The 16,694-nt window shown below is 35.4% G+C and overlaps 1 long non-coding RNA gene across 1 annotated transcript; it reads left to right on the forward strand.

Moving 5' to 3' along the window:
• Positions 1-4,408: 4,408 nt before the first annotated feature.
• LOC144966164 (uncharacterized) lies at positions 4,409-14,610 on the forward strand. The gene is made up of 4 exons (XR_013644168.1): positions 4,409-5,292; positions 8,954-9,072; positions 12,289-12,372; positions 14,431-14,610. It is a non-coding gene; the product is annotated as an uncharacterized LOC144966164 (long non-coding RNA).
• Positions 14,611-16,694: the final 2,084 nt, after the last annotated feature.

Genomic DNA, 16,694 nt, shown 5'->3' on the forward strand with positions numbered 1-16,694 from the left:
GATCCGATAACGATTACCACAAGACCACATAACGCATATATATATATATATATATATATATATATATATATATATATATATCTCACCCTCTCTCTCTCTCTCTCTCTCTCTCTCTCTCTCTCTCTACCTGTCTATCTATCTATCTATCTATCTATCTATCTATCTATCTATCTTTCTATCTATCTATCTATCTATCCATCTATCTATCTATCTATCTATCTATCTATCTATCTATCTATCTATCTATCTATCTATCTATATATATATATACATATATATATATATATATATATATATATCCATCTATCTATCTGTCTCTCTATCATTTGCAGGAAAACACATACATTTGATCTTTTGAATACACCAAACGTGCCTAAAGCGTTTCACAAGGTGTCCCCTGTCATCAGCTTTACTTAACAAGTAGGTAGAGACATGACACCATTTACGGAATATTAGAGTATTTTCTGATATAGACTACTTACTCATTTTACAATAAGGTAAGGTGAGATAATTGGAGTGAAGATTTTTTCTCTGGGATCCCTATTAAATTTGTCTTTTTGTCTGATGACAATTCAGGTATCTTCTACCCTCTAAAACCAACCTGTATCGGATAGCGATATTGGTACTGATGATGGCAAAAGTGTTGCCATTGATGACATCGGGGATGATATTGATGTATTGAATATGACAAGAGTGTTGATATTGATATTTATGACGGTAACATTGATGATGTTAATATTGTTGGTGGCAACAGTGTTGATATTACTATTGATTATGGCAAGTGTTAATATCGGTTTCCATGAAAACAAAGTAATAGATATAGATGATAATAAATACAGCAGAATTTCTATTGGTATTGAGTATTTAATTCTGGGATAAATAAGATAGTAATGTAGGTGCCATTAAGCGCAAAATTGATTAATACTTACCCACTGTTAGTCACACATGGATAGGAGAAAGTAGCAACAAAGAATAGTCCTTTCAGTCAATAGTGTGGAAGTATTTTTCTTTGTATCATTTGTATAAAAACACAAAACCTTGATCTCATGTATAGAGTAATATTCACTAAACATGCTCAGCAGGCTTTATAAGGTGTCCCCAGTTACCTACGTCACTGAATATGTAAGAAGAGATCTGACGCAGCTTAGGGTAAATTACAATATTTTCGGACACAGACAAATCTGTCCAGATATTCATTTTACGCCCGATTTGGGTGCGAGATTGCAAGTAAAGATTTGTTTTACCAAGGAATCAAATATGCCCTGACAGAGGCTCAAACCTATGACCGTCCAATCCGAAAACAAATGTCATACCACAAAGCCACATAACCCCACAAATGTTATTAAATGCACGGTTGATTGTTTTAAACCCGTTATGTTCCTCATTCTATTAAAATAAATTGAATACAAACACAAAACATTGGTCTTATGTATAGAGTAATTGCCAATGCAGAAAAACACAAAAACTTGATCTTTTGAATAGCGCAATATACACCAAAAGTGTTTAAATTGTTTTACAAGGTGTCCCCTGTCATCAGTTTTACTTAACAAGTACGATGAGACATGACAGCAGTTACGGAACTTTCCAATATTGTCAGACATAGACTACCTACTCATTTTACACATAAGTACGATGACAGAATTTGAGTAAAGATTCTCTCTCTGGGACCCCTATTCAATTTGTCTTTTTTTTTATCAATGACTATCCCGCACAAATCTTTGGGCCTCTTTTTCGCTCACGAAGTGCCCAAATTCGCGACAAAATATGGGACGAAGCCGTTTCGTACATGCTACATTTTAAAATAAATTACGACGTTGTTTATAATTGAATATGACTGAAAGTTGGCACATAGTTAGAAAAGAGGTCATTTTAGATTATGTCAAGCGACAAAACTCGTACGATTAGCAGACGACCGTTAAAAATAGATTTTTACTCTTTGGAGTACAATATTTCTAAAACTACAAAGAGGAGAGATTTTGTCGCTCATAAGGTTATATATGCACATTTCTTCTATCTATCATGGCTTTTATTGCATCGACATTGAAACAAGGAGAAGCCATTTTGCAATATGTAATATCTATCTATTGGTTTTAAACTGGTCGAGATAACTATAGATAGTATGCGCATGGCTAAGAAGCTCACAACATTGCCATCCGGAAGTTCAACGGACCAACACACAAAACTTTGTGTAACCTTTAACGTTTATAGTCTGGTTAATACAGTTTATTGAGAATTACAAATAATCGCGAAGGCAAAAAGAAATAACAAAGAACAGAGTGACGTCATCTTGTTTCTATTTATAGAATATTTTCGGGTTATCGGTTGCTCTGACATTTTCAGGGATGCTGTTCCGTGCGCGAATGGTACTGGGGATGAACAACTGTTTGTGCGCATTGGTTCTGGAATGTGTCATTAAAGTAAATTCGTGATGGCTAAATTGTGAAAAAGCGTTTTCATAGAGTTTGGCACTAACAGTCGACTACCTGCCGCCTTTATATTAAATGGAGCTGGGTTTGTTTTCTGCTTTAGTTACAAATACGTGATAGTTGAAAATGTTTTACATGCGGTTGGTTAAAAATATTTATAAAAAAGACTAACGAAGAGATGTAATTAACCAATTATTGCCGTATTCTCGAAAAAGGCGGGGACAGCGTAGCTCAGCGGTACGAGCTTTGCTTCCTACCCGGAAGGTACCGAGTTCGATCACCCCCGGCTACGCTGTGTGGCCTGTTGAGTAATCATTTTATTCAAAGGGTCAGAACATTATTGTATTCAATGATTCTGTTTGTTTCTTAAAATTACAAGCGTTTTCCAAGATTATGGGTAGAAAAATATACGATTCTTACATTCTTGCTTTTTTGCCGGACATGTTCCCATCCTCTACGCGAGCTTGTGAGTGGGCGTTGGGAGCAAAGTTTGAATTCCAAAACGCAAGAGTGTAAGAAATCAATTATTCTATCCCTCATTCAATTCCGATTTCGTCATCTTTGAATAAAAGGCATGTTCAAAACACTTAAATAACATTATTTCTTTTAAAAGAATCACATTTTAGTGAAATTTAAAAAGTTATAATATGACGTCACAAATTATTATGAAAACATGATATCATTACGCGTTACTATTTCGGGAGAGGGCTGGATTAATATACGATTCTTACACTCTTGCTTTGTTTTTGGAATCCCGGACCACGCTGGAACCCAGCAACTTCCGATCCGAAAGCGAGTTTCATACAACTACACCGCGCATAGCCGCACATGTTGGTTAGCTACTTGCTATAATATTTTTAAAACTCTCTCGAGTTGATATGAATGGACAATTGAACATTTTTGGGCGATTTTAAAACTTAGTGAACTCGAGTGAGTTCACTGAGCACTGCATTTTTCAACGTGAAAATAGTTCATAATGATGATATGTATCGGGGTAAAATACTCACCTAAACTGCCTGCCAGGTCAAATGTAAAAAGGTAGTTCGTTCAGAGGCATTAGGCCTATGAAATTTATCCCGGTTTCTTTCATGTGAAACGGACAATAGTATTGCTCGGCATCCTTTAGATAGGACGCTAGTCTATAGCAGTCTAACTGACCCAGCAAACCAATCACTGCTGGGTGGACAAGAAGTTAAAGAAAAGATCTTGGCCCTTAAGATCAATGGCCGCCACTCACAAATAACGTGTAACCTTTAAGATTTATAGTGACTCAACTGAGAACTAATCACCCAATTGGCGGTGTAAAACTAATAATAATAATAATAATAATAATAATAATAATAATAATAATAATAATAATAATAATAATAATAAAGCCAATGACGTCAACCTCATCTTATTGTATGTATATTTGGCAAATTGGGTTTCTTGTAACACTAAGGCTCCGAATCGATTTGACCAATTGTAATAGAAAAATCAAATTTGTGTCATTAAATAAATCCCATCTAAAACAGACCCCGTCAACTTTAGCACGTGGTTTGTGTGTCAACCTTCCAGTTAGCGAGTATGACAATGAGATGGGAGTACTTGCGTTGAATCTTATACTGGCTAGTGATTCCTCTCATTAATTAATGTATTATTACGAATACAATCAATTTCTTGAAATTTACATTAACCATTTCCCTCTCTTAACACTGGAAAACAAATCTACGATTAGTGAGCGAAATATATAAGATATTAAATGCTGAAAATATCTCTCAGGTACCCAAATAAAAATGGCCGTGGCGTTCTCTTACGAAGTTAATCCATGCATTGTCTATTAAGACAATAGAAATTGAGTTTCAATTCTATTCAACAATTGGATCATAAAGTTTGAGTCTATAAACTCATCACAATGTTAATTGATGCACGTTTAATCTACATAATGCAGTCTAGACATATTATCAAAGCTATTCAAAATTTTATGATAAAGCATGGAATGAATGAGAGATGGTCGCAACATGTCACACATATAAATGATGCATTTTAAAGCTTCAACGTTTTTGATAGATTCCTCGCAATGTGTGCATTTTTATCATTCTGTCAAACATTTGTGCTCCAACCAACGTATGCACACAATATTTGACGATCTGATAGTTGTTTTTTTTTTTCGTTTTTTTAAATAACAGCACATCTGATGCACAATATCATACAATTATTATTGAGCATTTCCATAATAAAAAATTAGAACTGGTGTGTGTCGAAGTGGATTTGGTAGTAACAGGTCCGATCGCCCAAAGCGTTATGGGCTCATTGGTGTCATGGAATTACCCTCAAACCAACGTGTACTTTTTCAGGTCTGATAACCCAAATTGTCATGGGCTCATTGGTGTAATGGAAACACTGTCAAACAATCAAAATCCACCACAGCATTAAATCAAGTCCATGGCTCCTGTCGGTTACCACCCCACCCCATGTATTCACCTAAATACATACCAGTTGTTTATGTATTTCTCTGTTGGATTGTCTGCTTATTTTTTGTTTGTTTGTTGTTTTCTGTTTGTTTATTTTAAATTGTTTTCTTGTGTCTTCTCCCCTATTTTTTTTGGGGGGGGGGGTGTATTTTGGTTTGTTCGTTTGTTTGTTTGTCTGTTATAAACGTTTCTTTTTTTTGGAAGGGGGGGGGGGGATTCTTTTTTGTTTTGCTTATTTTTAAAAATTTGTGAATTCCTTTATTCCTTTATTTTCTTGGGATTTTTTTCTATTGGAAATATATTTACATACAATCATTTAAAAAATGTTTGTATATATTTTATCATTTAAACAGGCGACCGACAACCCAACTGTGTTGGGTAATGCGGGACCATACAGTTTCTTGCACTTGAATGTAAGTCATTATATTATGTAACATAACTGTATATATATATATATATATATATATATATATATATATATACATATAGATAGTATGCAGATGACGTCACTCAGGCCTTTGTAATTGTTTTTGCCATCCGCGTTTGTGAGTTGTTCTCACTAAACTGTATTAACCAGACTATAAAAGTTCATGGTTACACAGAGTTTGTGTGTTGGTCCGTTATACTTCCGGATGGCACTGTTGTGAACTCCTTGGCCAAGCGCATTCTATCTATACATAGATAGTTTGCGCTTGGCTAAGAAGCTCATAACATTGCCATCCGGATGTATAACGGACCAACACACAAAACTGTGTGTATCCATGAAGGTTTATAGTCGGGTTAATACAGTTCAGTGAGCATTACTCATAAAGCGGATGGCAAAAAAACAATAACAAAGACCTGAGTGACGTCATCTTCGAACTATCTATATAATCTTTATTGTCCAAATAAAAGGCAATTCATGTGAGGCAAACAATGCTCAAACAGCTTGTTCATGGTATGAACATCAACACATTTACAAGTACAGACACAGACATACACAAACATACACGCATGCACATTGTTTCTACACAAGTATAGATAGTTCGAAGATGAGGTCACTGATGTCTTTGTTATTGTTTTTTGCCATCCGCGTTTATGAATAATGCTCACTGAACTGTATTAACCCGTCTATAAGCGTTCATGGATACACACAATTTTGTGTGTTGGTACATACATACATACATACATACATACATACATACATACATACATACATACATACATACATACATACATACATACATATCAAAATTGTTTATTTCAGGAAATATACATGATAATGTAACAAGGGTAACATATTCATTGACATAATACCATTTCCTAAAATAATGTACAATGTATAGAGCTGAGTATTAATTTGAACAGTGAAGTTTCAGACTCTGCCACAGAATGTCCCAGAGGTAATAATGATATTAGTGTTGATGACGATGATAATGATGATGATGATGAGAAGACGATGATGATATAAATAAATAATGCTGAAAACTTATATAGCGCTATAACTCCGAGACACCAGACTCTAAGCGCTTAGAGATGACGACGATGATGATGATGATGAAGACGATGATGACAATAACAGTTGTGGCTATGGCGGTGATGGAGACGACGACGATGAGAGTAACAACGGTAGCAATGATATTAATAATAATAACAACAACAGTAATAATAATAATAAAATAATAATAATAATAAATAATAATAATAATAAAATAATAATAATGATAACTATCAATAATAATAATAATAAAATTTGATAATTGTGTCATGATAACAACATACTATAATTACGATGATGAAATAATGACATAATAATAAAATAATAATAATAAATAATAATAATAATAATAATAATAATAATAATAAAATATAATATGAAGATGATATGATAACAAATATAATAATTACGATGATAAAATAATAATAATATAATAATAATAATAATAATAATAATAATAAAATAATAATAATAATAATAATAATAATAATAATAATAATAATAATAATAAATAATAATAATAATAATAAACAATAATGAAAAATTAAATCGATTATTACAAATTCAAATTGATATATTTGGAATATTTGACAAATAGATGGAAACATATAGATAGAGGGATATATAAATAGACAAATATCTATATCATTAAATATGTAGTACTACTAATTATGATGAATTTTACATCTTTGTCTCCAAACTTTGTAAGAGCCAATATATATATATACGGACATATATATATATACGGATATATATATATAATATGAAAATTACGTCCGTCCTGAGATGTCATCGATTGGTCACTCCAATACTCTTCAACAGTCGTAACGTCACTTCCTTCCTAATGACGCATGGTAACTTAGTAACACTGGCTCTAAACTATCGGAACAATGGCGGACGCCGTATGAATTATTTCTCCGGCGAGGATAAATGCGTATCCAGAGGAAAAAAAGCCACATAAATTTGATCATGTTTTGACTTTTACACATTCTGATCACAAGGCATATGAAAAGTTCTAGCCAGCATGAAAATAAAAAGTAATGATTTTCTTTGCTTAGAACCAAGATGGCCGCCGTTGCTGGGCGACGTGACATCAACATATTGAATCCAATTCGCCTGGCCGGGAGAGGAACGCTTGACAGTCGACGCCATCTTCCAACTCAAAAAAACAAAAAACCAAAAACAAAACTGGTTTCGACCGTATCTAGTGTCTTTCTCGAATTGGGAGAAAGACTCGAGATATACACTACGTATCAAATCGCCTTTTCTTTGGAGTGGTGGATTGATAGCGTTCCTCTCATGGCCAGTAAGATCGTGGCTTCGAGCCCCCATGGTCGAGAATTAAAAAAAAATATTCTCTTTTGTCCTCTGGCAATTTTCTACATTTTCTGTTATTATTAATATTAATGCCTGCTCCACTCCCTCAGTTTTTCTAATACACTTTCATATAGTTTTTTTTTTTGTCTCACACGTAGGTTGTGTTATTTTCTATGTCAATGCGAGATACAAATACCCAAGACCAAATAAATGATATCGAGACAATAAACTAAAGTGTTGCATTGGTATGTGAGTTTTCGATGTCAAGTCGGTCAACATGCATTTGAGTATTTGTGTTATATAATGTTTAGGTAGAATTCACACCATTTCCACCCGCCATATGTGAGGCTCTGTGGTCTAGTGATATAACATTCGCTTTCAGACCGAAAGGTGCTCGGTTAGAGCCTCGCTCGGCGAAAAAAGAGTCTTTGAAAAAGTATCTTTACTCACATTCCCTCACCGTACTCAGGTGTAAAATGAGTACCTGGCCAATAACAGCGTTGTTTCTGTCCGAAAACAATTGTAATATAGCCTAGCAGGCGTCATATCACGTCCTAGATGTTAAGTGTTTCCCTTGTAAAGCGCATTGAGCAAGTTTAGTGGATATTGCTCTTTATAGAAAAGCTCATATCAACTATTATACAAATACATACAAAACTGTGTGTAAACTTTAAAAATTATTAGAGAACATTTTGTGAGTACTAATCACCCACTGAAGATAGAAAGCTGAGAATTCCTGAACTTAATCTAAGTTACATTACAAAGGAACATTATGAGTGAGAGGATTTTTGCTTACTTGACACGGCCAGATATAGCAAAGCGTCATCTGTTATTAAAACCGCAAAGTGTGATGTCAAAATACGGGTTCCAATCTCACTGGAAGTGTAATACCACTCTTATGGAGAACTGGATACACTGTGAGTAATTCATCTTCTGATTTCAAAGTGATGGCATCTTATTTTCTAGACTAAATTAATGTATGCTGGTCGTCAATAAAGGTCATCCATCATCGATCTTATACGTCCCGTAATCCTCAAAATCTGCCGATATATCCTCTTACTAAACTAGTTATGCCACTTTATGATTCAATATATAACATATTCACTGTTAGTCATAAAAAGGACTGGTACAAACATACTTCCAATCATTTTGGAACCGAAAGAGTAGAAGACGTGATTTCACAACGTCTCTGCCCAATGAAAACCCTATTGCTATTACATAAGTTTTATGTCTCTGTGATTCAGTCTCAGATACTATTTTGTCTTCTATCTTTATCTTAGGATCCGCATGAGGGGCGTATCATCCTTTCTGTGAACGATCAGAAGCATGTTATATATTTGATTCAACTGCCAAGATGGAAACCGCTTTGAAAGACGAAAACGAAAAATCCAAATTGTTGGTAAGTAATTGATTAATTTATTGTGTTTCACGACGTTTTCAACACTATTTTGTGTGATCATGTTGGGCTGAAGCGGAGTCTCTGGAGTGTCTCATTACAAGGAGAGAATGGCAATGGTTGGGGCATGTCTGTGGCACACCTGATGAATCACTGATAAGGAAGGCTCTGCGATGGACACCCAAAGGAAAGAGGATGTGAGGCCGCTCCAAGGGGACTTGGAGACTGAGAGGGACCTCAAGCAGAGAGGTCTGTCCCTCGAAATGGCCCCAAGAATAGCTGTTGACAGGACCAGGTGGAGATCCCTTGCATGGCCTCAAGTGCCAGCATGACCGGAAAAGATTGAATGAGTGAGTCATTTGGTCTTGTGGCATGACATTCGCCCTCTGATCGGAAGGTCCGAGTTTCGAGTCCCGCTCCTTTGAGCGGCGCATATATTGAGTCCTTAGGAAAAGGCTCTTTCAACACATTCTCTCACCGTACTTAGTTGTAAAATGAGTACCTGGTTGTTAACAATGTTATCTGTGTAAGTAAGTAACTGGTAAGCTTCGCAGTCTGAATGACGCCTGCTGTGAATTGTGTGACTCAGCCACGTAGTTTTAAAACTCGAGGAGTATAGCTGCTCTCTCTACCCATGCTGTAAATTGTTTCCATTGGTCGCGGTCCTGGGCCAGAGTTTTAAGGCCTGTGACTTAAGTACGGAGGGCACTGCAGTATTTCTTAGTTCTTCAAGGATAAGTTCGGCATCATCTGAATCCAGACATATCAAATATGTAGAGAGATCCTGGTTCGGTGTAGTTACTGTTGATGTTGTGGTCTCCAAACATATATGTTGTCATGAAGGAAATATTCTGTCATTGCAGTTTTGGGTGGAATGTTATCATCTAGACGTAAGATGTAATCAAATAGCTTCCATCACTGTTCTTTTATTACTGTACTCAGGCGTTAGACTCTAGTTCTTTCATAGATATAATTTTTATTCCGATTACGCGAAGCAATTGTTTGTGGTGGTATGATCACCCCTCTCTCTAATCTGTGGGTATGAATCGAGACTTTCTAACTTCATTTTCGTGAGGCCCCAGGTTGCACAATTATAATATGGCAATATCGGAATAATCGGAATAATCGTAAATCTGTATTCGTTTATTCTCACTGATAATGTCATTTCTATTCCATACATTTTAGAGCTGGTTGAATGCATTGGTAGGCCAGCTGCTTTCGTTTTCTGATTTCTTCATTTTTTAAATCAAATTGTACTATCGCTTAAATAGAGTCATGTCTCATCCCACATGTTACATATTGCTGTTGGCTAGGGACCGCGTGTAAAGCGCCTTGAACACGTTTAGTGGATATTGCGCTATATAAATGCCCACGTTACCTGAAACGTAATGGGTCATTTAAGCGCCCGTTTCTAGCTTTGGTCAATTTTTGTCGTTCGAGAGATCCATTGCTGCTCTATCGTGTTAACGTTTTGAAAATTACATTTATTTAACCGTATATGTACGAGTAGTTAGAGTAATTTTACAAGCTTGGCATGACTCGCGACAAATTGGGCCAAATCCCGATCTGCAGACATGACTGAATTAGAAAGACAGTAGGCGGGAGTTCCAAAGGGCAAATCTGCACATACTGTTTTGAAGTCCATTAATAAGTTTTTATTCTATATGTTTATTGTTGAAAACTGTTTATTTCCAACTTCTGCAAAGGTTTAAAGCTTTTCAAATTTGAATATTTATATAACTGTCAGGGGATCAACTAACAGGAACAGAGACTTCAAGTCCTTGTTTTCATAATGTCGCGAACTCACGTGTTCTAAATGGACTCACTCATTTAGAATAATATTCTGTCAAACAGTGAGATCATAGTTACAGCTTCTACAGAGGGGTTTTTTCGTCACTGTCAAGAAGGCAAAGGGGTTTTTCGTCCCCGTCAAGAAGACAGAGGGTGTTATCGTCCCTACATTGTGTAGCCTTGAGCAAATCAACTCGCCCTAGCTCAGTTCCCTTTGAATAGACCGTCACGTCAAATTAAAGGGGCTTTTATTAAAGGTCGAGGGGCTTTTCGTCACTGTCTAGCAGTCAGCTGGGCTTTTCTTCCTTCTCTAGAAGGCAGAGGGCCTGTTGTCCCTATCTAAAAGTCAGAGGGGCTTCTCGTCTCTCTCTGGAAGGCAACGATGTGTGACATTAACAAGTGCGATCAGGAGTGGTAAGTAAAAATGTTTGCACCAATTGAAATAGATAGAACAAGTTTGGACATTTATATAGCACATATCCACTGATTTATCATGGTTAATGCGAATCCCAATGTTCTTTTTAAAAAAAATGAAAATAGCATTTATCTAGAGGAATACCAACTAAACGTGCGCAAAGCGCTTTGCAAGGGGTGCCTAGCCGAGAACAATACTGAACACACATCTTTGGATCGGAAAGACTTGGGTTCGAGACCCTCTATGAGTGGGCGCATATTTGAGTCCTTGAAAAAAACTCTTTACTCCCTTTATATCACCTAACTCGAGTGTAAAATGAGTACCTGGGCGTTAACAGCAATGTCTCTAGTAGAAATAATTGTAACATCGACAAGAACCAGGCTATGTGGTCTAGTGGTATGAAACTCGTTTTCGGATAGGACGGTCCTAGTTTCGAGCCTAGCTCGGCGAAGATTTGAGTCATTGGAAAAGGCTCTTCACTCACGTTCTCTTACCGTACTTAGGTGTAAAATGAGTACCTGGCCGTTAAATTAAGCTTTCTACGTCGAAACCTGTCATCATGTACCACAATAGGAAAAGAAATATGCTACAAAGTATTTGTAAGACCTTTGTCAGAATACAACAGCGGCATATGGGACTACCAAGATTACATCGATCAATAATATAGAAATGATTTAAGGAAGGGCCTGTCGGTTTGTCTGTAATGATTACAATCGAAAGCACAGCTTCGGTCTATCTATAGATAGAATGATGTTGACGTCACTCAGGTCTATGTTATTGATTTTTCCCCATCAGTGTTTATGAGTAAATCTTACTAAACTGTATTAACCAGACCATAAAAGATCATTGTTATATATAGTTTTGTGCGTTGGTACGTTATACTTCCGGATGGCAATGGTGTGAGTTTCTTAGCCAAGCGCATACAATGTATACATAATCATTTGGTTTTTTTTTTAAACTTAAAATTCTGTTTGTGTTTGTATTGTTATTTTTTTTAAATTCTTATTTTACAGAGTTTCCTTGTAAAAGTAATTGATTTTGGTCCTGTGGCAGAGTATTGGTCAATGGTGACGAAATATGGCAATCACATTAAGCAAGTATGGGAAGAGAAAATATAACTTTTTAATATACACATTACAATAATTCCGATTCGCAAGTTATATTTTACTTGTGCCACTGCCCCCCCCCCCCGTGACCTCATCTATCTATCCAGCTATCTATCTATCTATCTATCTATGTATCTATGTATCTATGTATATATATATATATATATAATATATATATATATATATATATATATATATATTTGTCTGTCCAGTTATTTATATAACCTCTTTCAGTATTTTTCTAATGCAATTTTTCGTGTTTTCAATGATTCGATACTGAAACCTAGAGCATTTATATATCTATCATTATACTGATGATAATATATTCATTAATATCTTCTTCTTCTTCTTCTTCTTCTTCTTCTTCTTCTTCTTATTATTATTATTATTATTTATTATTATTATTATTATTATATATTATATTATTATTATCATTATTATTATTATTATTATTATTATTATTATTATTATTATTATTATTATTATTATATTATTATTATTATTATTATTATTAATTATATATTATTATTATTATATTATTATTATTATTATTATTATTATTATTATTATTATTATTATTATTATTATATTATTATTAATTGTCATCAGTGCTTATATATTTAATTTTGAGCAGCACCAAATTGTACTGTAACAAAATAATTCTTTTTTTATTCATCGCTAACATGACTACAAGCCTTTATCAAGGAGAATTTCAAAGCTAAGTTTACTCTATTTTTATTACATTTTAGAATACTATGAATTCATTTTCCTATTTAATCGTTCGACTAACCGAGACGTCTAGTTTTTTTGTTTTGTTTTTTTTGTTTTTGATTTTATGTCTTTACTTTATTTTAAATATGACTGAAACGCATCCTTCCTCTTCGGTTCTCTCTCTCTCTCTCTCTCTCTCTCTCTCTCTCTCTTTCTCTCTTTCTCTCTCTCTAGTATTCTTCAATAACACCCCCCTCCCTCCCTCCCGTCCCCCTACCTTTTTCGGCTATATGGTCTAGTGGTATGACACTCGCTTTCGGATCGGAAGGTCCTGGGTTCGAGCCTCGCGCTCGGCGCATAGTTGAATCCTTGGAAAAGGCTCTTTACTCACATTCTCTCACCGTACTCAGGTGTAAAATGAGTACCTGGCTGTTAACAGCGTTGTTTTGTCCGAAAAATTCTTATATCGCCTAACAGGCGTTATGTCCCGTCCTACGTGTTAAATGTTGCTGTTGACCAGGGACCCCTTGTAAAGTGCTTCGAGCACATTTTGTTGATATTGCGCTATATAAGGCTCAGAATTTTTTTTGATATATCATATAGTCTTTTTTCTATCATTACCTCGTCTCATTGTCACTCTCTCTCCCTCTCTCTCTCTCTCTCTCTCTCTCTCTCTCTCTCTCTTTCTTCACTTGCACACACACACACAGACACACACACACACACAAACACATTTTACCTCTATATATATATATATATAATTTCGTGTTTACTTGTTAAAGGTCAAAGGCCGAATCTTCATTTGTTTTGTGTTGTTCCCAAATATCTGAGTCACATTTACTCCCTTTACCTTTCTCTACATATTATTGGATTATTTTGGGACCTCTAGTTTTTGGTTTTAATAGTACTTATATTGATAATACTAGTTTCTATGGTAAAAGTAGTTTTAGTGGTAATGGATGTTTTAGTGGTAATAGTAGTTTATTGGAATAACAGTTTTAGTCGTAATATTAGTTTTCGTTGTAACATATGTTTTATTGGTACTGTGATTTTTATTGGTAATATTAGTTTTAGTGGTAATAGTTTTTGAAGGAGTAATTGTAGTTTTAGTGGTTATAATAATTTTAATGGTAACAGTTGTTTTAGTGGTAATAGTAGTGTTTGTGTTACTTTAGTGTAAATAATAGTTCTCATTGTAACTGTAGTTTTATTTGTAATATCAGTGTTAGTGGTAATAGTAGTTTTAGTGGTAATAGTAGTTTTAGAGGTAATATAAATTTTAGTGGTAAAAGTATCTAATAGGTGACATGATTTGATTCGATTTTCTTCTTTTTTCTGGCGTGCAAATACAACAGCATTGAACATATTTCGATATGGAGGAACCGGTACTCTTGAAAGACCAGACTGATCTATTTCAATTTAGAAAAAGTCACATATATTGATATTTTTGTATGTAATCGTGATTTTCATATAAATTGATAGATTCATTCTTTTAAAAAATAAATGTCCAATACTGGCAGACAATCTCACTTATATTCTGTGTTCGATTTTACTTCTGCTTGTAGAAGTGGAAGTAAAACACAAAATTGTGCTATCTAAATTCTGGTTCCAATTGAGCTTTATATAGCGCGATATCCACTAAATGTGCTCAAGTGCTTTACAAGGGGTCCTTGGTCAACAGCAAAATTTAACATGTAGGACGGGACATGACGCCTGTTAGGCGATATTACAATTTGCCGGACAAAGACAACGCTGTTAAGGGCCAGGTTCTCATTTTACACCTGAGTACGGTGAGAGAATGCGAGTAAAGAGCCTTTCCCAAGGACTCAACTATGCGCCGAGCGCGAGGCTCGAACCCAGGACCTTCCGATCCAAAGCGAGTGTGTTACCACTAGACCACATAGCCGCACATTGGAATTGTATTTTCTAGTCTGCATGCTACAATCGTAGTTATGATTTAATATGTAACCTATTCATTGATAACGATTCACTCCGGATGATTGATTACGCACTTCCAAGGAGTTTTGATACGGAAGAGAGGATGGTGTGACATTCACGACTTCTCTGCAAGTTGGTCATTTTTTAAATCGATCGATATTTGAAGGACGAGTTTTCTGGTCACATGATTAAATGTGACCCTTCGCTTTCAAAATGGATTTAAGTCGGATTGGTTAAGATGTTGAAAATTGAATTTATAGAAATATAAGACTTGTGTTGAGTTTATACGATTTATTGAAGAGAATGGATACCATATTCTAGGGTGCTAATGCTAACGATTTATAATTTTGACCAATTTAACATTAAATTTGGCTTTTAAGCATCTTGTTCGTTCCAACATAATACCGTTTTGAGACGATGAATCACAAATACAATTTTTTTTCAGAGTTCGGCAGTGAAAAGGTTAACATTCCAAGCTAATTTCACGTGATCGCTTGAAATACACATTATTTTCTACATCATTATTGTGAAGGTTACAATGTGGTCTAGTGGTATGACGCTCACTTTCGGATCGGGAGGTCCTGGGTTTGAGCTTTGCTCGTCGCATAATTGTGTCCTTGGAAACAATCTCCACCGTACTCAGGATGTAAAACGAGTACCTCACCGTTATAAGCGTTGTCTCTCTTTCGATTAAAAAAAATTTGTAAAATCGCCTAAAAGACGTCATGTAACGTTCTACATGTTAGGTGTTGCTGTTGGTCAGGGACCTTTTAATTTTTAAAGCGCCTTGAGCACGTTTAGGGCTTGCTTCTTCCAAGGATTCAACGATTCGCCTAGCGGAGCTAGATCCCCAGGACCTCCCGATCCGAAAACGAGTGTCATGATGCCGCAAAATTTAGATCAAATATAGAATTTGTTTATCAGATGTCTTGGCCTCGAGTTCCAAGATTTTGTATTTACAACAAACAAATCACATTACTTCAAAGCGCAATTTTCTCATTACTTATCTATACAAAGGGGGGGGGGGGGGCAAAGTGGCCGAGTGGTTTAGGCATTGCACTGTGTCGGGGAAGGTAACGGGTTCGATCTCCACTTCAGACAATTTCATTTTTTCTTTGAATATAAAATATTAATTAATAATATTAAAGATTACTAATTCCCAACTGACTCTGGACAACATTGACTTTGGACAACAAAAACAACATTGACTTTGGACAACATTAGTCGTGCTTGCTGTTGACATCAGACAGCGTATTTGATGAATTACCTATATTTGTTTATGAAATGCCTAGGCGACGATACCTTGCGATGTCTTGTTGGAAGGTCTAATATTTTTTTTTGTAAATGGTACAACTATCTGGAACACGGTCATTCGAGTTGAGAAGGCACTATTAAGATAAGAACTACTATTTCTCGACCCCGACACACTTGTTCAGTTCTTTATCTTTCACCTGTGCTGCTCCTTAATTTCTTAAATCGTCTACGAAGAACAAATGAAGATAAGAAGTGTGTGTGTGTGTGTGTGTGTGAGAGAGAGAGAGAGAGAGAGAGAGAGAGAGAGAGAGAGAGATTGAATGAAAATGGGAGTATAGGAGAATAGAATTGAGGGATGTGGGACGCGACAGGATGTATTGTATGGGTATGGAAATTATGAAGTCCTACCA

The sequence above is a fragment of the Berghia stephanieae genome, chromosome 1, assembly GCF_034508935.2.
Source record: "Berghia stephanieae isolate SIO BIC M18660-M18661 chromosome 1, UCSD_Bste_1.3, whole genome shotgun sequence".
NCBI classification, from domain to species: Eukaryota; Metazoa; Mollusca; class Gastropoda; order Nudibranchia; family Aeolidiidae; genus Berghia; species Berghia stephanieae.